At 47.2% G+C, this 23091-nt stretch overlaps 1 protein-coding gene across 5 annotated transcripts in view; it reads left to right on the top strand.

The window, feature by feature from the left end:
- Nucleotides 1–4893: 4893 nt before the first annotated feature.
- Nucleotides 4894–23091, top strand: part of LOC140207180 (NACHT, LRR and PYD domains-containing protein 3-like) — a 47499-nt gene continuing 29301 nt past the window's right edge. For 4 of the 5 annotated variants that reach the window (XM_072275531.1, XM_072275529.1, XM_072275532.1 and 1 more), the window contains exon 1: nucleotides 4894–5201. The gene's annotated coding sequence lies outside the window, so the exon portion shown is untranslated. Of the gene's footprint in view, nucleotides 5202–21179; nucleotides 21505–23091 lie in introns of all 5 variants that reach the window. The other variant, XM_072275530.1, reaches the window with a different exon arrangement.

Here is a 23091-nt window from a genome sequence, read left to right as displayed (position 1 = left end):
TCATGTAGCACCATGGTCCTGATAAACATTGTTTCGGTTTTACTGTATACTGTTCCAGAAGTCATCGTTGACATGACAATTAAAAAGTGATTTGACTTAACTTGATGTTAAGCCCGATTCTGTTGCCATGTGGGAGATATGCCCACCAGTCACGTGATCCGGATTCCCGTAGATCTGCGGCTTCCGCGGGTTTGTTTTCGAGGCCCGTCCCCATGCCAAAAACTATCACATTGCGCATGCGCAGTTCCGGGAGGGGCGATGTTTTTCGGCTCCCGTTCTGCATCGAAGCGGTCCGGCGGCGGATCGGAGTTGGAATAGGGAGCCGGGGAAGGGATGACTGTCTGCGGGAACAAGGGGCCCTCCGGAAAGTACTGGCAGTTCTAGACAATGTTTCTCACTGTCTTGGCTGAACAGAGGAGAACTTTTAGTAATAGACGAGGACAACTGCGCTGCTCCAAAGAACGCTGTATTAGGTCATTCTTACCCTCGTCCATTACGGAGCGTAATGAGCCGGGGAAGTGATTGACCCCCTTCCTGTCAGACTGTTGGAGGTAACTTATTTTTCATTTTTTTTTACTTTTCTTCTAGTATCTGTATATCTGTGCACTTGTAATGCTACCTTGACAGAGTAATTTCCTTTGGGATCAATAAAGTATCTATTTAGCAGACATCCCACCTCTCCTGGAAGTACCGAGAGTCTTCCGTATTTGAATAGTGGCTCTCTGATGCCCGCAGATTATATACAATATAACGGAAATCAATCTTTTTGAAAGAGAGAGAGAGAGAGAGAGAGAGAGAGAGAGACAGACAGGCAGGCAGACAGAGACAGAGACAGACTGTCTGTCTGTCATGGCAGAGTGTTCCAAAAAAAGAAAATATAAATCGTACGTCACCCCATACTACACTAAAGTGTACCCCTGCCTAATAGGGGTCAAAAGTAATGACAGTGTTGCTCGCTGCTCTGTTTGCAACAGTGACTTTTCTGTTGCCCATGGTGGGTTAAGACTGTAAAAGACGTGTTGAGGTGAGTTTAACAGGTGTTATTCGTTCATTAGCATAGCTAATGTTATTTAAACTGGCTGGCTGCTAAGGAGCTACTCCATTGCAGACATCCCGCTTCTCCCGGAAGTCTCCCGCAAATTGATGGTGCTACCTCACTGAAATCAGTTTTTGTAGGGTGGGATGTCTCATTTAGCTATTTTGAAGCTGGTCCCGAGCGGGGAGGTCTGATGCTGGGCAGCGAGTTCCAATAACTTTCTCGACCTGTCAGCCTCGCCCGGCTTCCTGGACAGAACCTGCTGTTTGGATTCAGAACCAGCAAAGGATGGTGTTCGAAGGGACATTTTCTAGACAGAGGTTTGTGATTAGTGCTGTTCGGCAGGGATCTGTACTGGAACCCCTGCAGTTTGTGATCTATGTAAACGACATAGGTGAAAATGTACACGAGCTGGTTAATAAGTTTGCAGATGATACGAATATTAGTGGTGTGGGTAGCTTAGATGACTGGTAAAGAATACAATAGGATATCCTGCAGATCAGTTGCAGTTCCGGGCATAGAAAAAGCAGATGGAGTTTAAACCAGCCAAATATGAGGTTTTGCACCTGGGTAGGTCAAATATAAAGAGACAGCACACTGACAAATGCAAGACCTTTAACAGTGTTAATGAGAAGAATGATCTTGGGATCCACGTTCACAGCTGCTTGAAAGTAGCTCCACAGGTTTATAGGGTGGTTAGGAAGACCGATGTCATGCTTGCCTTTATTAGTTGAGGCAATTGTGTCAGGAAGATACGTTGCAGCTTTGTAAAATTATAGTGTTGCATATAGTTCCCGTAAAGGTCCCGCTTTATGATTTATTTCCATTTGCCTCCGAGGGAAGTTATGGGCTCTTGTGAAGCATCTTGTGAAGGATGTGATAACAGCACATTTGGAAAGCGGTGAAATGATCGGACAAAGTCAGCATGGATTTGTGAAAGGAAAATCATGTCTGACGAATCTCATAGAATTTTTTGAGGATGTAACTCGTAGAGTGGATAGGGGAGAACCAGTGGATGTGGTATATTTGGATTTTCAGAAGGCTTTTGACAAGGTCCCACACAGGAGATTAGTGTGCAAACTTAAAGCACACGGTATTGGGGGTAAGGTATTGGTGTGGGTGGAGAGTTGGTTAGCAGACAGGAAGCAAAGAGTGGGAATAAACGGGACCTTTTCAGAATGGCAGGCGGTGACTAGTGGGGTACCGCAAGGATCAGTGCTGGGACCCCAGTTGTTTACAATATATATTAATGACTTGGATGAGGGAATTAAATGCAGCATCTCCAAGTTTGCGGATGACTCGAAGCTGGGTGGCAGTGTTAGCTGTGAGGAGGATGCTAAGAGGATGCAGGGTGACTTGGATAGGTTGGGTGAGTGGGCAAATTCATGGCAGATGCAATTTAATGTGGATAAATATGAAGTTATCCACTTTGGTGGCAAAAATAGGAAAACAGATTATTATCTGAATGGTGGCCGATTAGGAAAAGGGGAGGTGCAACGAGACCTGGATGTCATTATACACCAGGCATTGAAAGTGGGCATGCAGGTACAGCAGGCGGTGAAAAAGGCGAATGGTATGCTGGCATTTATAGCGAGAGGATTTGAGTACAGGAGCAGGGAGGTACTACTGCAGTTGTACAAGGCCTTGGTGAGACCACACCTGGAGTATTGTGTGCAGTTTTGGTCCCCTAATCTGAGGAAAGACATCCTTGCCATAGAGGGAGTACAGAGAAGGTTCACCAGATTGATTCCTGGGATGGCAAGACTTTCATATGAAGAAAGACTGGATGAACTGGGCTTGTACTCATTGGAATTTAGAAGATTGAGGGGGGATCTGATTGAAACGTATAAGATCCTAAAGGGATTGGACAGGCTAGATGCAGGAAGATTGTTCCCGGTGTTGGGGAAGTCCAGAACGAGGGGTCACAGTTTGAGGATAGAGGGGAAGCCTTTTAGGACCGAGATTAGGAAAAACTTCTTCACACAGAGAGTGGTGAATCTGTGGAATTCTCTGCCACAGGAAACAGTTGAGGCCAGTTCATTGGCTATATTTAAGAGGGAGTTAGATATGGCCCTTGTGGCTACGGGGGTCAGGGGGTGTGGAGGGAAGGCTGGGGCGGTGTTCTGAGTTGGATGATCAGCCATGATCATAATAAATAGCGGTGCAGGCTCGAAGGGCCAAATGACCTACTCCTGCACCTATTTTCTATGTTTCTATGTATCTCCCACATCCGGAGTCTGATGCGGCACTAGAGAGGAGACGGCTCGGCCCATCAGCTTCATGCCAGCTCGCCGGGGAGGGATTCTGGCAGAAGAACAAGGGAGGGGGATTTTTTGAGAGGATAAAGATGTGTCAGAGGGGTGGGACAGGATAGAGTCTGAGAGGGTGTTTGTCCCGGTGGGTGACGGGGTTGGAGCCCATTGACAGCGGGGAGGGGACAGTATAGGGCTGATACTCTCTGAGGGGCTCATCTGTGGAAATGTCTGCCCCCACGGTGGTGGGGAGCAGAGGGATTCACCACATTGGGGGGGAAAACACCGGCAGACTGTTGACATGTAAGTGAGGCCAATGGTCTGGGAAAAGTGGGGATAGGAGTGGTGTTGGGGGCAAGGATGGACCGGCCCGGGGTCTAATTGAATGACAGGACAGGCTGGAGGAGCCGAGAGGCCTGCCCCTCTTCCTGTTGTCTGTGTGTTTAATGGGAAGGAATAACCAGACCGTTCCCGGGCCCGCAGGATGTCCCAGTCGGTGTTGTCGGGACCGGTGCTTGGAGAGCAGATGTTCCCAAACTGTGTTAACAGTTTGGCTGAGGGGCCACATGCAACACAAAATCTATATTTATATATTGTTAATGACATAGAATTGTATAATTTATGTTCGGTTTGCTATCTGAATGTACTTGCCTGTGATGCTGCTGCAGATCAGTGTTTCTCAGTCCCTTTACCTTCCCGTACTTGCACACTTGGCAATAAATTCAACAGGAGCTGACAAAACTCAGTGAGCTGAGGTTCTCAGAAAATTGCACACTTCAGTGAAGGGTCCCTCCGGTAGTTCCAAAGCAGCAACCAGGCTGACTAATGTTTCCACACAATCAAACCAGGGAATTGGTTTATTAGTCTTTTATTTTAATTTTGCAATGCTTAATTTAATTTAACTAATTTAAGTTACAGCAGTTCTGTTTTTTTGTCTATTATAATGTATTACATTGTACTACTGCTGTAAAGACAACGAATTTCATGACATTTGCCAACCTACTGCCCTCTACTGTGCTTATTGTCTTGTTTATTATTTATTGTAATGCCTGCACTGTTTTGTGCACTTTATGCAGTCCCGGGTAGGTCTGTAGTCTAGTTGAAAAACGCAAACACGGGGAAATCTGCAGATGCTGGATTTTCAAGCAACACAAATAAAAGTTGCTGGTGAATGCAGCAGACCAGGCAGCATCCCTAGGAAGAGGTCCTGACGAAGGGTCTCGGCCCGAAACGTCGACTGTACCTCTTCCTAGAGATGCTGCCTGGCCTGCTGCGTTCACCAGCAACTCTTATGTGAGTTGTCTGTAGTCTAGCGCAGTTTTTGTGTTGTTTTACGTAGTTCAGTGTAGTTTTTGTATTGTTTCATGTAGCACCATGGTCCTGATAAACATTGTTTCGGTTTTACTGTATACTGTTCCAGAAGTCATCGTTGACATGACAATTAAAAAGTGATTTGACTTAACTTGATGTTAAGCCCGATTCTGTTGCCATGTGGGAGATATGCCCACCAGTCACGTGATCCGGATTCCCGTAGATCTGCGGCTTCCGCGGGTTTGTTTTCGAGGCCCGTCCCCATGCCAAAAACGATCACATTGCGCATGCGCAGTTCCGGGAGGGGCGATGTTTTTCGGCTCCCGTTCTGCATCGAAGCGGTCCGGCGGCGGATCGGAGTTGGAATAGGGAGCCGGGGAAGGGATGACTGTCTGCGGGAACAAGGGGCCCTCCGGAAAGTACTGGCAGTTCTAGACAATGTTTCTCACTGTCTTGGCTGAACAGAGGAGAACTTTTAGTAATAGACGAGGACAACTGCGCTGCTCCAAAGAACGCTGTATTAGGTCATTCTTACCCTCGTCCATTACGGAGCGTAATGAGCCGGGGAAGTGATTGACCCCCTTCCTGTCAGACTGTTGGAGGTAACTTATTTTTCATTTTTTTTTACTTTTCTTCTAGTATCTGTATATCTGTGCACTTGTAATGCTACCTTGACAGAGTAATTTCCTTTGGGATCAATAAAGTATCTATTTAGCAGACATCCCACCTCTCCTGGAAGTACCGAGAGTCTTCCGTATTTGAATAGTGGCTCTCTGATGCCCGCAGATTATATACAATATAACGGAAATCAATCTTTTTGAAAGAGAGAGAGACAGACAGGCAGGCAGACAGAGACAGAGACAGACTGTCTGTCTGTCATGGCAGAGTGTTCCAAAAAAAGAAAATATAAATCGTACGTCACCCCATACTACACTAAAGTGTACCCCTGCCTAATAGGGGTCAAAAGTAATGACAGTGTTGCTCGCTGCTCTGTTTGCAACAGTGACTTTTCTGTTGCCCATGGTGGGTTAAGACTGTAAAAGACGTGTTGAGGTGAGTTTAACAGGTGTTATTCGTTCATTAGCATAGCTAATGTTATTTAAACTGGCTGGCTGCTAAGGAGCTACTCCATTGCAGACATCCCGCTTCTCCCGGAAGTCTCCCGCAAATTGATGGTGCTACCTCACTGAAATCAGTTTTTGTAGGGTGGGATGTCTCATTTAGCTATTTTGAAACTGGTCCCGAGTGGGGAGGTCTGATGCTGGGCAGCGAGTTCCAATAACTTTCTCGACCTGTCAGCCTCGCCCGGCTTCCTGGACAGAACCTGCTGTTTGGATTCAGAACCAGCAAAGGATGGTGTTCGAAGGGACATTTTCTAGACAGAGGTTTGTGATTAGTGCTGTTCGGCAGGGATCTGTACTGGAACCCCTGCAGTTTGTGATCTATGTAAACGACATAGGTGAAAATGTACACGAGCTGGTTAATAAGTTTGCAGATGATACGAATATTAGTGGTGTGGGTAGCTTAGATGACTGGTAAAGAATACAATAGGATATCCTGCAGATCAGTTGCAGTTCCGGGCATAGAAAAAGCAGATGGAGTTTAAACCAGCCAAATATGAGGTTTTGCACCTGGGTAGGTCAAATATAAAGAGACAGCACACTGACAAATGCAAGACCTTTAACAGTGTTAATGAGAAGAATGATCTTGGGATCCACGTTCACAGCTGTTTGAAAGTAGCTCCACAGGTTTATAGGGTGGTTAGGAAGACCGATGTCATGCTTGCCTTTATTAGTTGAGGCAATTGTGTCAGGAAGATACGTTGCAGCTTTGTAAAATTATAGTGTTGCATATAGTTCCGATCACCTCGTTATTCTGTTGAGATATCCCGACGAGGGTGGTTTGGACCCAAGTGCAGGAGCATCCGAGGCTGGAATAGGGACACGGTATCAAGCTGGAATGTAGACTGAGCAGAAACAAAAAGCAACACGATATCTTGAGTTAGGCTTATGATTGAGAACTGAACCTCAATCACTGCTGGGAGTAGTCTATAGGCCCCCAAATAGCCCTCAGGACACCCAGTAGCAGATAAGCAGGCAGATTTTAGAATGGTGCAGAAAATACAGGATTGCCAGGTGTGTTCAAGAAGGATTCCTGACACAGTATGTGGACTGGCTGATGAGAGGATGCTGGATCCATACTGGATCTAGTTCTGGGTAATGAACCTGGTCGGGTAGCAGACCTCTTGGTGGGGGAGCATTTTGGTGAGAGTGATCACAATTCCCTTAGCTTCAGCACAGCTATGGAAAAGGATAAAAACAGACAAAATGGGAAAGTGCTTAACTGGGGAAGGGCTAAATATGAAGGGATGAGGCAGGAACTAGCGAGAGTAAATTGGAAACAGATGTTCAAGGGTGAAGGCACAGAAGTAATGTGGAGGAAGTTTAGGGACCACTTGTGCTGGGTTCAGGATAGGTTTTGTCCCACTGAGACAAGGACAAAATGGTAGGAAAAGGGAATCGTGGCTGACGAAACACGTGAGGCAACTCGTCAAGAGGAAGAAGGAAGCATATGTCAGATATAAGAAGCAGGAAGCAGGAGGGGCTCATGAGAAATATAGGGTAGCCAGGAAGGAACTTAAGAAAGGATTTAGGAAAGCTCGAAGGGGGCATGAGAAGGCCTTGGCATGTAGGATTAAGGAGAACCTCAAGGCATTCTATGCGTATGTGAAGAACAGAAGGACGACAAGAATGAAGGTGGAGCCGCTAAAGGATAAAGAAGGCAACATGTGCCTGGAGGCAGAGGAGGTTGGGGAGGTCTGAAATGACTACTTTGCTTCAGTATTCACAAGTGAAAAGGACCTTGATCAGGGTGAGGTCGAAATAGAACAGGTCTGTGTGCTGTACAATGTAGAGATTTAGGAAGAAGAAGTGTTGGATCTTCTTAAAAACATCAAGATTGATAAGTCCCCAGGACTGGATGTGATATACCGCAGGCTGCTGTGGGAAGTGAGAGAAGAGATCACTGGAGCAGTAGCTATGATCTTTGAATCCACTTTGGCTGCAGGGGAGGTGCCGGAGGATTGGAGAATGGCAAATGTAGTTCCCTTGTTTAAAAAAGGTAATAGGGAGAATCCTGGGAACTATAGACCAGTGAGTCTTACGTCGGTGGTCTGCAAACTATTGGAAAGGATTCTGAAAGATAAGATTTGCGAGCATTTGGAGAAGTACAGTCTACTTAGAGATAGTCAACATGGCTTTGTGAAGGGAAGGTTGTGCCTCACAAGCCTAACTGAGTTTTTTGAAGAGGTAACAAAATAAATTGATGAGGGTAGGGCGGTAGATGTGGTCCACATGGATTTTAACAAGGCATTTGACAAGATCCCCCACGAGAGACTCATCCAGAAAGTTGTGAGGCATGGGGTCAGTGGAACCTTGGCTGTTTGGATAAAAAAAACTGGCTTACAGGAAGAAAGCAGAGGGTAGTAGTGGAAGGAAAGTATTCTGCCGGGAGGTCGGTGACTAGTGGAGTGCCGCAAGGATCTGTCCTGGGACCCCTGCTCTTTGTGATTTTTATATATGACCTGGATGAAGAGGTGGAAGGATTGGTGAGTAAGTTTGCGGATGACATGAAGATTGGAGGAGTTGTGGATGAAGCTGTAGGTTGTCGAAGGTTGCAAGAGGATATAGACAGGATGCAATGTTGGACAGAAAAGTGGCAGATGGAGTTCAATCCGGATAAGTGTGAGGTGATGCATTTTGGAAGGACAGATCGGAAGGCTGAGTACAGGGTTAACGGTCGGTTACTTAAGAGTGTGGATGAACAGAGGGACCTTGGGGTTCAAATCCATACATCCCTCAAGGTTGCTGCACAGGTTGATAGGATAGTTAAGAAGGCCTATGGGATGCTAGGCTTCATTAATAGGGGGATTGAGTTCATGGGTAGAGAGGTCATGTTGCAACTCTAAAAATCTCTGGTGAGACCACACTGAGAGTATTGTGTTCAGTTCTGGTCACCTCACTATAGGAAGGATGTAGAAGCTATGGAGAGGGTGCAGAGGAGATTTACCAGGATGTTGCCTGGATTGGAAAACAAGTCTTATGAGGCAAGGTTAGCAGAGCTGGGACTTTTCTCTTCAGAGTGTAGAATGAAGAGAGTGGACTTGATAAAGGTCTACAAGATTATGAGAGGCATAGATAGGCTGGATAGCCAGTACCTGTTTCCCAGGGCACGAATAGCAAACACCAGAGGGCATATGTAAAAAGTTAAGGGAGGGAAGTTTAGGGGAGACAGCAGGGGTAAGTTTTTTACACAGAGGGTTGTGGGTGCCTGGAATGACTTGCCATGGATGGTGGTGGAGGCAAAAACATTAGGGGTATTTAAGAACCTCTTGGACAAGCACATGGAGGAAAGAAAAATAGAGGGTTATGGGGTAGTGTGGGTTTAGTACTTTTTTAAGGGATATATGGGTCAGCACAACATCGAGGGCCAAAGGGCCTGTACTGTGCTGTAGTATTCTAGTGTCTAGATGCAATCACTCCAGTCTGGTAATGTGCTGTCAGCAGCCCAGCTCTTTAAAGCCACTCACAGTGTCTGCTCATTTCAGGGTCTTGCATCTTCTGAAGTAGCTTTAAGTCAGTTCTGATGTTTCCTTGCTTGTCTGTGCTACGACAGCATCACCTCACAATATGTTGGCAAAGACTTCCCTTTATAAGAGATGCCCACAGTGCCCCATGCTGTAGTGATTGCAGAAATGTGGAATGGCCATGAACTACAGCAACATGTCATTGATTCCTCTGGCTATTGGAAGCGGCAATGATAAACATACCCTCCAGTATATCGTCGTGCAAGCCTCTGCTAAGAACAACCCCTTTGAAACAAAATGTCGTAATACCGCATTTGCTTCAGTCCTAACTAGCAAATGCCAACCGATAATTTAAATGTATATATGCCAGGTCCATCAAATAGCATTCTACTCATTAAATTCAGAACCTATGAACCTGTGATTAAGCTGAAGTGGGAATTGGAAGAAAGTAATGTTACTATTTGACCCTGTACCAAAGGGACGGGTTGTACCTGAACTACAGATGTACTAATATCCTTGTAGGTAAGTCTACTAGAGTTCGGGGGATGGGGGTTTAAACTCAGTTGGTAGGAGATAGAACCCATTGTGTCTGGTCAAACGATGGAGCAGTCGATACAAAGGCTGATGCGATGTTCAGAGAGCCTGTGGAGGGATCGGCTGTGGACAGGGCTTCGTGTAGTCAGCTGGATGGGTTGAAATATGTTTACTTCAATAAATATTCACAATGGGAGTAACCTAGTGCATGGTTCAGTACGTGGCTGCTACATGGACTTGACTGTTACAAGGACAGAATTGGCCGTTTGTAACAATCCTGTCCAAAATGGTCACTGAAAACACGCGTGACAGGTAAACCGGTCAACGCTCGATTGCTAGATGTTCCAGGACTGGAACAGAATGGTCATGTTTGTACACCATGAGGAGGAGGGGATCATACAGCATACTCCACCTCCTCTGCCTTTGAAAGGCTCAGCAGTCCTGTCTCTGTAGAGCCAGTGACCTGTACCTGCGTGTCCGGAATGGTGGGGGTAGCCATGTCTCCATAAAGCAGAAGATGCACCAGGCCGTGATGTCCCACTGGTGCAGCAATTATTGCACTGAGAGCTTTGGTTTTTTTAACCAGAGTTTGTACAGCTGCCAGCAGAATAGCCTAGGTACATACAGGAGGGTTTCCGAAATCAGTATGTGGATCATCCAACAAGAGGAGGGCAGTGGAAAGTCCTCAGCAAGTAGGATTAAAGAGAATCCCAAGGCATTGTATACATTGGGTGCAAAGGGAGAACGGGAGTGGGTGGGATCACTCAAAGGTACATAGGATAGCATTTGCTTGGATGCGAATGATGTGGGTGAGGTCCTCAATGAATACCTTCAGTTAGCATTTACCAAGGAGAAAGGCGTGGAGGATGAGATTAGTGAACACGGCCACTCAAATAACGTTCAGACACCAATGTTGGTATTGTCGGGCAATTCAAAGTAACAGTCCCAGATGTTCGGTTGTCGTGGCCACATGAGAATCGTTTCTTAGGGAGAGGCAATTCTGAAATACACAGTCCATAATGCTCCCTTTTGTTACCAGGTGGAGCAAGACAGCTACAGGCTTCAAGTCAAGGTTCCCTGATAAGGTAAACAGATGAAACAATCCAAGCACTTTTGAGACTGAATAAAAGTCGTCCTGCAGCTGGGGCAGGGTGGTTAGCAACTAGCCATGTCTTGCTGGTATGGTTTAATATTACTTCATTTTCCACACTCCCTTTTATCTTATCAACATGTCCTGATCCCTTCTACTAGAAAATCCAGCAGTCACATACCATCATTAACCCTCGAAATTCCCTCACAAGCATGATGGGGCACTTGAAAGCAAAGGAGGAAGTAGTGTAGAGTTTCTTAAATAGCATTAAGATGGTTAAGTCCCTAGTGCCTGATGTGGTGTACCCCAGGTTATTGAGAGAGACTACTGAAGAGGCTGTTGGCACCTTCACCAATATCCTTGCGTCCTGCCTAGCCACAGGTGAGATCCTGGAGGACTGGTGTGTAGCTAATGTTGATCGATTGCTCAAGAAATGAACTAGGGATAAACTGGAAACTATAGACCCGCGAGTCTCATATCAGTGGCAGGGAAGTTACTCTGAGAGATGGGATTTGTGAACATTTGGAAAACCTTGGCCTAATTAGGGAGAGCCAGCTTGCTTTATGTGGGACAAGTCGTGTGTTTATAAACTTTACTGAATTTCTTTTTATCGTGGGTGAAGTGATTGCTGAAGGTTAGAGCTTTGTATGTCATCCAGCTGGATTTTTGTAAGGTCCCTCATGGGAGGAACATCCAGAAGATTAAGACGTTTGGAATCCATGGTGAACTGGCTGTTTGGATTCAGAACCAGCAGAGGATGGTGTTCGAAGGGACATATTCTAGACAGAGGTTTGTGATTAGTGCTGTTCGGCAGGGATCTGTACTGGGATCCCTGCAGTTTGTGATCTATGTAAACGACATACAGTAGATGAAAACGTACACGAGCTGGTTAATAAGTTTGCAGATGATACGAATATTAGTGGTGTGGATAGCTTAGGTGACTGGTAAAGAATACAATAGGATATCCTGCAGATCAGTTGCAGTTCCGGGCATAGAAAAAGCAGATGGAGTTTAAACCAGCCAAATATGAGGTTTTGCACCTGGGTAGGTCAAATATAAAGAGACAGCACACTGACAAATGCAAGACCTTTAACAGTGTTAATGAGAAGAATGATCTTGGGATCCACGTTCACAGCTGCTTGAAAGTAGCTCCACAGGTTTATAGGGTGGTTAGGAAGACCAATGTCATGCTTGCCTTTATTAGTTGAGGCAATTGTGTCAGGAAGATATGTTGCAGCTTTGTAAAATTATACTGTTGCATATAGTTCCGTTCACCTCGTTATTCTGTCGAGGTATCCCGACGAGGGTGGTTTGGACCCAAGTGCAGGAGCATCCAAGGCTGGAATAGGGACACGGTATCAAGCTGGAATGTAGACTGAGCAGAAACAAAAAGCAACACGATATCTTGAGTTAGGCTTACGATTGAGCACCGAACCTCGGCTCAGGTTCCTGGTGCCCGAAACATGATTGTCAATTAGCGGGACGGTCCTGAACCCTTAAAGGCACTCCACCAGCTATCCATACTCCAAAGAGTTAGATCACCTAAATCCCGGAAGATGGCGTGCTTAGGAGTGTCTCTTAATGATTATAGGAAGGATATATTAGATACAACAGTTCAACTCTCTATGACAGGGGAACACACAGCATAGGAGAATAGTCCCTGGTTTATTATTTTGTACAGTATTATTACACATTGGTAAATTATTATTGTGTACATTATTCAAAGAGAGAGAAAACTTTGCATGGGTTGGGGAGAAAAGTTTTTTTTAAAAAAGGAGTGTTTCGCGCGGCTCGGCGCATTAGAACAGTGAGTATGACTGTGAGGCCAGTTTTCTGTTCTGGGTGTCAGGTGTGGGATGTCCAGGAGACTTCCAGCCTCCCTGATGGACACACCTGCACCAGGTACGTCGAGCTGCAGCTCCTGAGAGACGGAGTTGGGGGACTGGAGCTGCAGCTCGATGACCTAAGGGAGAGTGAGGAGGTGACAGACAGGAGCTATAAGCCCGTAGTCACCCTGGGGCAACAGGAGACAGATAAGTGGGTGACCATCTGGAGAGGGAAGGGAGGGTGTCAGGTAGCGGAGAGCACCCTGTGGCTGTCCCCCTTAACAATAAGTACTCCATTTTGAGTGCTGTTGGAGGGGGCAAACGACTTACCTCTGTCGCTCCAAGCAGAAAAGGCCAAGTTCACTCAACCTATTCTCATAAGAAACACCCTCCAATTCAGGAAACATCCTTGTAAATCTCCACCGCACTATCTCTACAGTATCCGCATCTTTCCTGTAGTGAGATGACCGGAATTGAACACAGTTCTCCAAGTGGGGTCTGACCAAGGTCCTGTATAGCTGTGACATAACCTCACAGCTATTGAACTCGGTCCCACAGTTGATGAAGGCCAACACACCATACGCCTTCTTCACCACACTATCAACCTGCGCAGCAGCTTTGAGTGTCCCATTAACACAGACCCCAAGATCTCTCAGATCCTCCACACTGCCAAGAGTCTTAACATTAGTATTATATTCAGTCTTCAAATTTCACAGTCTGACTGCCTGTGGGAGGAAGCTGTTTAGTATCCTTGTGGTTTTAGTTTTGATGCTCCTGTGACATTTGCCTGATGGCAGAAGAACAAACAGTTCATGGAGTGGGTGTGAGGGGTCTTTAATGATGTACCGTGTCTTCTGGAGGCATCGACTCTGAAAGAGGTCTTGGACAGACCCCAATAACCTTCTCTGCTCCCCTAACCACCATCTGCAAAACTTTTTTGTCGACAGCACTGCAGCTGGAGTACCAGGTTGTGATGCTAAAGGTCAGCACACTCTCTGTAGAATGTAGTTAAGATGTTAGTGGGGAGTGATGCTTGTTTAAGCTTCCTCAGAAAGTGCAATCTCTGCTGGGCCCGTTTCACAATCCCAGCGGTGTTCCTGGACCAGGTGAGATTGTCCGAGATCTGCAGCCCAAGCAACTTGATGTTTTCCACTCTCTCCACTGTGGAGCCGCTGATGCTGAGGGGTGTGTGCTCAGGCTGAGACCGTCTGAAATCAACGATCATCTCCTTGGTTTTGGTGACATTAAGCATTAAGACCTCCTCCCTGTACATTGTTTCATCAGTTTTGCTGATGAGCCCCACCACGGTGGTATCATCTGCAAATTTAATGATCAGGTTCTCCTTCAATCTGGCTGCACAGTCATGTGTTAGCAGTGTAAACAGAAATGGGCTAAGCACACAGCCTTGTGGGGATCCAGTGCTCAGTGTGATGGAGTCAGAGACGTTCCTGCCAACAGGGACTGACTGTGGTCTCTCTGTCAAGAAATCCAGAATCCAGCGACGCATGGCAGTGCTAAGGCCAAGCAGCGACAGTTTCTCCACTAGTCTCTGCGGGATGATGGTATTGAACGCTGAACTGAAATCAATGTACAGGATTCTGGCATAAAGTGTCTTTGTTGTCCAGGTGAGAGAGGACTGTGTGCAGTGTGGTGGATATTGTGTCCTCCGGAGAGCGATTTGGACGATAAGAAAACTGTAGAGGATCCAGCGATGAGGGGAGGCTGGCTGTGATATGAGGCTTGACAAGCCGTTCAAAACATTTCATCACTATGGGGGTCAGGGCAACGGGACGGTAATCATTCAGACAGGCTACAACTGATTTCTTTGTTACAGGGATGATTGTGGAGGTTTTGAAGCATCTGGGGACAATGGCTTGACTAAGGGAGATGTTGAAAATGTCTGTCAGGACATCTACTAATATATCAGCACATTCCTTGAGCACACGTCCAGGGATGTTGTCGGGACCTCCCGCTTTTCGTGGGTTGACCCTGGCAAGGGTCCTTCGTGTTTGCTCTGGATCGGTGATTGGAGCTGGCTGGTCAGATGGTTAAAAGGGACTGGCTCTCCCCCTTGCTGTAGTGTTTGATGCTTCGAAGCAGGCAAAGAAATTGTTAACGCAACACACATCAAAGTTGCTGGTGAACGCAGCAGGTCAGGCAGCATCTCTAGGAAGAGGTGCAGTCGACGTTTCAGGCCGAGACCCTTCGTCAGGACAAACTGAAGGAAGAGTGAGTAAGGGATTTGAAAGTTGGAGGGGGAGGGGGAGATCCAAAATGATAGGAGAAGACAGGAGGGGGAGGGATGGAGCCAAGAGCTGGACAGGTGATTGGCAAAAAGGGATACGAGAGGATCATGGAACAGGAGGTCCGGGAAGAAAGACAAGGGGGGGGGGACCCAGAGGATGGGCAAGAGGTATATTCAGAGGGACAGAGGGAGAAAAAGGAGAGTGAGAGAAAGAATGTGTGTATAAAAATAAGTAACAGATGGGGTACGAGGGGGAGGTGGGGCCTTAGTGGAAGTTAGAGAAGTCGATATTCATGCCATCAGGTTGGAGGCTACCCAGACAGAATATAAGGTTCCTCCAACCTGAGTGTGGCTTCAGCTTTACAGTAGAGGAGGCCGTGGATAGACATGTCAGAATGGGAATGGGATGTGGAATTAAAATGTGTGGCCACTGGGAGATCCTACACCCCGCACTTCCCGTTTCTACCTCCTACCCAAGATCCACAAACCTGCCTGTCCTGGCCGACCTATTGTCTCAGCTTGCTCCTGCCCCACCGAACTCATTTCTGCATATCTCAACAGGGTTTTATCACCCCTAGTTCAATCCCTTCCGACCTATGTTCGTGACACTTCTCACGCTCTTAAACTTTTCGATGATTTTAAGTTCCCTGGCCCCCACCGCTTTATTTTCACCATGGATGTCCAGTCCTTATATACTTCCATCCCCCATCAGGAAGGTCTCAAAGCTCTACGCTTCTTTTTGGATTCCAGACCTAATCAGTTCCCCTCTACCACCACTCTGCTCCGTCTAGCGGAATTAGTCCTTACTCTTAATAATTTCTGCTTTGTCTCCTCCCACTTCCTCCAAACTAAAGGTGTAGCTATGGGCACCCGTATGGGTCCTAGCTATGCCTGCCTTTTTGTGGGTTTGTGGAACAATCTATGTTCCGTGCCTATTCTGGTATCTGTCCCCCACTTTTCCTTCACTACATTGACGACTGCATTGGCGCTGCTTCCTGCACGCATGCAGAGCTCGTTGACTTTATTAACTTTGCCTCCAACTTTCACCCTGCCCTCACGTTTACCTGGTCCATTTCCGACACCTGCCTCCCCTTTCTAGATCTTTCTGTCTCTATCTCTGGAGACAGCTTATCCACTGATGTCTACTATAAGCCTACTGACTCTCACAGCTATCTGGACTATTCCTCTTCTCACCCTGTCTCTTGCAAAAACGCCATCCCCTTCTCGCAATTCCTCTGTCTCTGCCGCATCTGCTCTCAGGATGCAGCTTTTCATTCTAGGACAAGGGAGATGTCTTCCTTTTTTAAAGAAAGGGGCTTCCCTTCCTCCACCATCAACTCTGCTCTTAAACGCATCTCCCCCATTTCACGTACATCTGCTCTCACTCCATCCTCCCGCCACCCCACTAGGAATAGGGTTCCCCTGGTCCTCACCTACCACCCCACCAGCCTCCGGGTCCAACATATTAATCTCCGTAACTTCCGCCACCTCCAACGGGATCCCACCACTAAGCACGTCTTTCCCTCCCCCCCCTCTCTGCATTCCGCAGGGATCGCTCCCTACACAACTCCCTTGGCCATTCGTCCCCCCCATCCCTCCCCACTGATCTCCCTCCTGGCACTTATCCGTGTAAGCGGAACAAGTGCTACACATGCCCTTACACTTCCTCCCTTACCACCATTCAGGGCCCCAAACAGTCCTTCCAGGTGAGGCAACACTTCACCTGTGAGTCGACTGGGGTGATATACTGCGTCCGGTGCTCCCGATGTGGCCCTTTATATATTGGCGAGACCCAACGCAGACTGGGAGATCGTTTTGCTGAACACCTACGCTCTGTCCACCAGAGAAAGCAGGATCTCCCAGTGGCCACACATTTTAATTCCACATCCCATTCCCATTCTGGCATGTCTATCCACGGCCTCCTCTACTGTAAAGATGAAACCACACTCAGGTTGGAGGAACAACACCTTATATTCCGTCTGGGTAGCCTCCAACCTGATGGCATGAACATCGACTTCTCTAACTTCCGCTAAGGCCCCACCTCCCCCTCGTACCCCATCTGTTACTCATTTTTATGCACACATTCTTTCTCTCACTCTCCTTTTTCTCCCTCTGTCCCTCTGACTATACCTCTTGCCCATCCTCTGGGTCCCCCCCCCCTGTCTTTCTTCCCGGACCTCCTGTCCCATGATCCTCTTGTATCCCCTTTTGCCAATCACCTGTCCAGCTCTTGGCTCCATCCCTCCCCCTCCTGTCTTCTCCTATCATTTTGGATCTCCCCCTCCCCCTCCAACTTTCAAATCCCTTACTCACTCTTCCTTCAGTTAGTCCTGACGAAGGGTCTCAGCCTGAAACGTCGACTGCACCTCTTCCTAGAGATGCTGCCTGGCTTGCTGCGTTCACCAGCAACTTTTATGTGTGTTGCTTGAATTTCCAGCATCTGCAGAATTCCTGTTGTTTGCAAAGAAATTGTTAAGCCTGTCTGGTAGAGAGGCATCGCTGTCATCAGTTTTCTGCCTGATCTTGTAGTCTGTCAGAGCTTTAATTCCCTGCCACATCCGTCTGGTGTCACCTGTGTCACACAAGTGTCCATGTATTTTGCCCGCGTAGGCCCTTTTCGCTTTCCTGATCCCTAGTGAAAGCACAGACCTGGCTGAGCGAAGCGCACTCCTGTCCCCCGATCTGTAGGCTGTGTCACGGGCCTTCCAGTAGCGAACGCACCTCTGTTGTCATCCATGGCTTTTTATAACCACGTGCGGTGAAGGTTTTCATCACAGTGACATCCTCCGTGCATTTGGCTCTGTAGCTGATTACTGCCTCCGCATACTCCTCAATGTCTGTGTGGTCGTCATAGGAGGCTGCTGTTCTGAATATATCCCGGTCTGTGCGCAAAAAACAGTCTTGTAGTGCTGAGGCTGCTCCTTTTGGCCAGACCCTTATCTCTCTTTTCTCTGCTCTCACACGTTTTGGCAGTGGTTTATATGCTGGTGTTAACATGACAGATACGTGGTCAGCGTGGCCAAAATGGGGGCGGGAGGCTGCTTTGTATACCTGTGGTGTGTCGGTATAAACCAAGTCTGGTGTGTTGTCTCCCCGGTTTTGAAATCCACATATTGCAGGAATTTGGGGAACATGGTCTTTAAGCTGGTGTGGTTTAAAGTCCCCAGCAATCACCACGAAGCTGTCGGGATGTGTAGTCAGCAGCTCGCTGATGGCTTCATGTAGGCCTCCCAGTGCTTCGTTAGCATTAGCCTCAGCATTGGCACTGGGAGCTACGTAAACAGCTGCCACAAGCATAGTGGTGAATTCCCTCGGCAGATAGAACGGCCGGCATTTCACAATGAGAAATTCACCCAGCGGTGAGCAGTGTTTAGCAGCTACTGTAGCGTTCACACACCAGTCTTTGTTTATATAGACACACAGACCTCCTCCTCGGCTCTTACCGGAGCTAGCTGCCTCTCCGTCCGCATGGAACGATGTCATTCCCTCTAGCTGTACCGCCGTGTCCGGTATGCTGTCATGGAGCCAGGATTCCGATAAGACATAGACACAGCAGTCTGTAAATTCCTTGCGTGTTTCTCTCAGCAGACGGAGCTCATCCAGCTTGTTGTCGATGGAGCGGACATTTGAGAGCAGGAGGGACGGTACCGCTGGCCTGGTGGGGTTGCCGGCCCTCTTAACCCTCCTCTGTCTTCTCTCACAGCACTTTCGCTTCCTCCTCCCTCGGGAAGCAGCCAGCTTGGTAGCGGATAGTAGTCCGTAGCGGCGTAAGCTGTCCATGTCACACCAGAACTCGTCAGTTTTTCCGACATAGTATGCCCTGATGTTAACGAGCATATTCCGACTGTATGTCAAACAGAATAAACACTAGATACACTTATCACTCCCCGAGGGGGCACTGCGTCCATGCGCGCCGCCATCTTGAAGAATCTTTGTATCAAAGGCAAATTTAGCTGCACATCTCTTCCACTGTGAAGACTGATGCAAAATACGCATTCAGTCCCTCTGCCATCTCGGTGTCTCTCATTACAATAGCTCCAGCGTCATCTTCTATTGGTCCTATATCTACTCTCAACTCTCTTTTACCCTTTATATACTTAAAAAAAGCTTTTAGTATCTTCTTTGATATTGGTCGCCAGCTTCCTTTCATAATTCATCTTTTCCTTCCTAATGACCTTCTCAGTTTCTTTCTGCAAGTTTTTAAAACCTTCCCAATCCTCTACCTTCCCACTAGCTTTGGCTTCCTTGTATGCCCTCTCTTTTGCTTTTACTTTGGCTCTGACTTCACTTGTCAGCCAACGTACTGTACTTCTTCCATTCAAAAATTTCTTCTTATTTGGAATATATCTGTCTTCCACTTCCCTCATTTTTGCAGAAACTCCAGCCATTGCTGCTCTGCTGTCCTTCCTGCTAGTCTCTCTTTCCAGTCAACTTTGGCCAGTTCCCCTCTCATGCCATTGTAATTTCCTTCATTCCACTGAAAAACCCACATTGGAATTTAGTTTCTCCTTCTCAAATTTCAAAGTGAATTCAATCATACTGTTCCCTCAGGGTTCCTTAACCTTAAACTCTCTTTTCACCTCTGGATCATTGCAAAACACCCAATCCAGCACTGCCGATTCCCTAGCGGGCTCAACAACAAGCTGTTCTAAAAAGCCATCCCTTAGACATATACAAATTTTTTCTCTCTCGAGGTCCAGTACTGGCCTGGTTTTCCCAATCCACTTCCATGTTAAAATCCCCAATGATTATCATGGCCTTCTGACATACCTTTTCTATCTCCTGCTGTAATTTGTAATCCACATCCCGGCTGCTGTTTGGAGGCCTGTATATAACTGCCATTAGGGTCCTTTTATACCCTTGCCATTTCTTAACACAACCCATAGAAACTCTACACCTTCCGATCCTATGTCATCCCATTCTAATGATTTAATATTATTTCTTATACACAGAGCCACACCACCCCCTCTGCCTACTAACCTATCTTTCCGATACACCGTATATCCTTGGACGTTCAGCTCCCAATGGCTGCCATCCTTTAGCCAAGTTTCAGAGATGGCCACAACGTCATACTTGCCAATCCGTCGCTGAATTTCAAGATCGTCCATTTTATTCCTTATGCTGCGTGCATTCAGATATAACACTCTCAGTCCAGTATTTGTTGCTTTCTGTTTTAACTGCACCACACCTCTATTGCCCTGTAACTCATCCCACTGGCTGTGATTAAACTTCATCTCCTGCCTGTCCTTTCTATCATCTCCGTTGCACGCTATCTTTGATTTATTTCTGTTTTCCCCTTCCTCAGCCCTATCACTCAAGTTCCCATCCCCCTGCCAAATTAGTTTAAACCCTCCTTAATAGCTCTATTAAACCTGCCTGCTAGGATATTGGACCCCTTTGGGTTCAGGTGTAACCCGTCCTTTTTGTACAGGTCGTACCTCCCCACAGAAGAGGCCCCAGTGATCCAGGAACCAGAAGCCCTGCCCCCTACACCAGTCTCTCAGCCACACATTAATATTCCTGATCAGGCATTTCCCGTGCTCGTTAGCATGTGGCACAGGCAGCAATCCTAAAATTACTACCCTGAAGGTCCTGCTTTTCAGCTTCCTACCCAACTCCCTGAATTCTCTCTTCAGGACCTCATCTCTTTTTCTACCTGTGTCATTGGTACCGAAGTGTACCAAGACTTCTGGCTGGTGACCCTCTCCCTTCAGAATACTCTGCACCCAGTCCAAGACATCGGATGGCACCTGGGAGGCAATACACCATGCGGGTATCTCTATCAGGCTGACAGAACCTCCTGTCTGTTCCCCTCACTATGGACTCCCCGATGACTACTGCATTCCTCATCTTCTTCTCTCCCTTCTGCACCACAGAACCAGGATCAGAGACTCCAGCACAATGGTCGTCCTATAACAGGTCACCCCCCTCAACGGCATCCAAAACGAGATAATGATTACTGAGGGGGGTGGCCACAGGGGTTCTCTCTACTGTCTGAGCTCTTCCCATCCCCTCCCTGACAGTAACCCACTTATCTAACTCTTGCAGCCTCGAGGTGACTAACTCCTTGTAGCTCCTCGCTATCTCCCATTCACTCTCCCTGATAAGCTGTAGGTCATCAAGCCGCAGCTCCAGATCCCCAACACGGTCTCTCAGGAGCTGCATCTCGGAGCACCTGGTGCAGATGTGGCCATCTGGGAGATGTGGCGCAGTGAAGTTAAGATGGTGCTAAACGGTGACTTCTTTGCTTGCATCTTCGGAAACAGCTCTATTTCTATCTTTAATATTTTTCCCTTTCAGGGTTCTTTTGAAGACCCTGACCTGGAGTTACAGGCTGACCTTGATTCTTTGCGGGAATGGGACCCGTTCTCGGGGTTTCAGGACTGGCCGTTATCCGACATGCCAAGGGTTTGGCTTGAGACTCCAGCTCGGATTTCGAAGCCTAAGATCTCGGGGCTCGGGAGACGGGGGCAGGTGTTGACAATCAGTGTCACGGCGGGAGACCCGTGTGTCATCGGGGGAGTCAGAAAATCTTCTGCTGTGGGCCAAAGACCTGGGATCTATGCGATCTTCAGGCACAGAGCTCGAGAAAAGCGACGTAACGGACCCTTAACATCGTAAACCAGTGAGTTGTTTGTTATGTCTCCCCGCTCGCTGGGAAAATAGAGATACCGCTTTCTCTCTTATTAGGGAGAGAGAGAGAACCTGTGGGATGTCAAATACTGGTGGAATGCGAAGACTGCGGGGTAACTGCAAGTCTGTGTCTTTGCTATTGCTTTGCTCACGCTGGAGTGCTTGGTGGTGGGTGCCAGTGCTTTTTTTTGCCGGTGGGGGATTGTTGCTCGCTGCTGCTTACATGCGGGAGGGAGGGGAGCTGGGGGGGGCACTTTGGGATTCTTGTGTTTAACTTTGGGGCACTTCTCTGTTTTCGTGGGTGTTTCTGTAGAAAAAGCATTTCAGGATGTATATCGTATACATTTCTTTGACATTAAATTGGACCATGGGACCATTGATTGGACACCCAGAGCAAAGTGCTAACCCTGCAGACATGCTCTCTTTTCCTCAAAAAAAATGAGAAAGCAAATGAAATATTGGATGACTCACATTCTTGGGATAAGTTTTGGAATTGGGGATCAAATGTTTAAATAAATCAGTGGGTGAGGATCATCTTAGAAGGTGGAAGACTGAAGTTCATTCAAAAGGTAGAGGATGATAGTTTTGTAATGCAGAAAAGATAATTGCCAGTGTAAGGGGGTTTTGACTTTTATGTTACTGCGGAGGCTAATTAAAATGGCGTTTTTGTTATGTTAATCTGGGGAATGCGGCTTTGTTGTGCTTTAACGCTGAGAAAGTTTGCGCTAGCAGCTTATTGTGGTTTAGAGGGTGATAAGAGGGTGCTATTAACCAATTGGGATAGTTGTTATGGTTTTTGGTGTATTTGAAGATACTGTTTGCGAGGGGGTTTGGGGGCAGAAGGCGGGAGAGCGAGACAGAGGGTGGACGAGGTGCTGTGAGTCCGCTAACGGGGTCGGACCCCGAGCGGGACATTCGGCGAGGAGACGGACTCGTGTGGAGCGTCTGGTCGACCACCGTTGTTGGTCCCAGGCGACCGGTCGAGGTGGTCCGAGGGGGTCGCAGGGTGAAGAAGAAGGTCCTTGAGCTCCAACTGTTTTGTGCACGAAGAGATTGAACTTTGATAAGTGTTGGCGCCTTTTTTCTTCCCATTACTTTCTTCTCTGTATCAAATGCATATTAATGTCATAGAATTAGTAATATCTATAAACTGTAAATCATTTAATTGCATCTGGTGTATTGTCTGTTATTTGGGCGGGGTGGGGTACCTCACACAGCATCCACACAAACGAATTACCCAGTTTGGTGGGGCCGAGGCTGTTTCCCTAGACGACAGCGAGCCGAGCGACCCTGAGGGTGGCCAGGGGGGCTACACCGGAATAAAGAATGTGCGATTTCACTGAGTAAACGCTACATTTATATTTATAAGACATAAGTGCCGCACAGCGTCTGCAGGTTCATGGCAGTCCTATGAGTAGTCCACTGACAGAGAGGATAATGATCCTAAGATAAACATGATTGGCTCAAGAGGAGGGAGATGTTGGCCAGAAAGAACAACAGTCTACAAGTCAGTGAATTCAAATGAATCCAACAGTGGAAATAGACAATCCAGTTGCCTTTGTTCTTGCCATGTGATTGA

The sequence above is a fragment of the Mobula birostris genome, chromosome 13, assembly GCF_030028105.1.
Source record: "Mobula birostris isolate sMobBir1 chromosome 13, sMobBir1.hap1, whole genome shotgun sequence".
Lineage (NCBI taxonomy): Eukaryota > Metazoa > Chordata > Chondrichthyes > Myliobatiformes > Myliobatidae > Mobula > Mobula birostris.
This window is presented reverse-complemented; position numbering and strand designations above follow the sequence as displayed.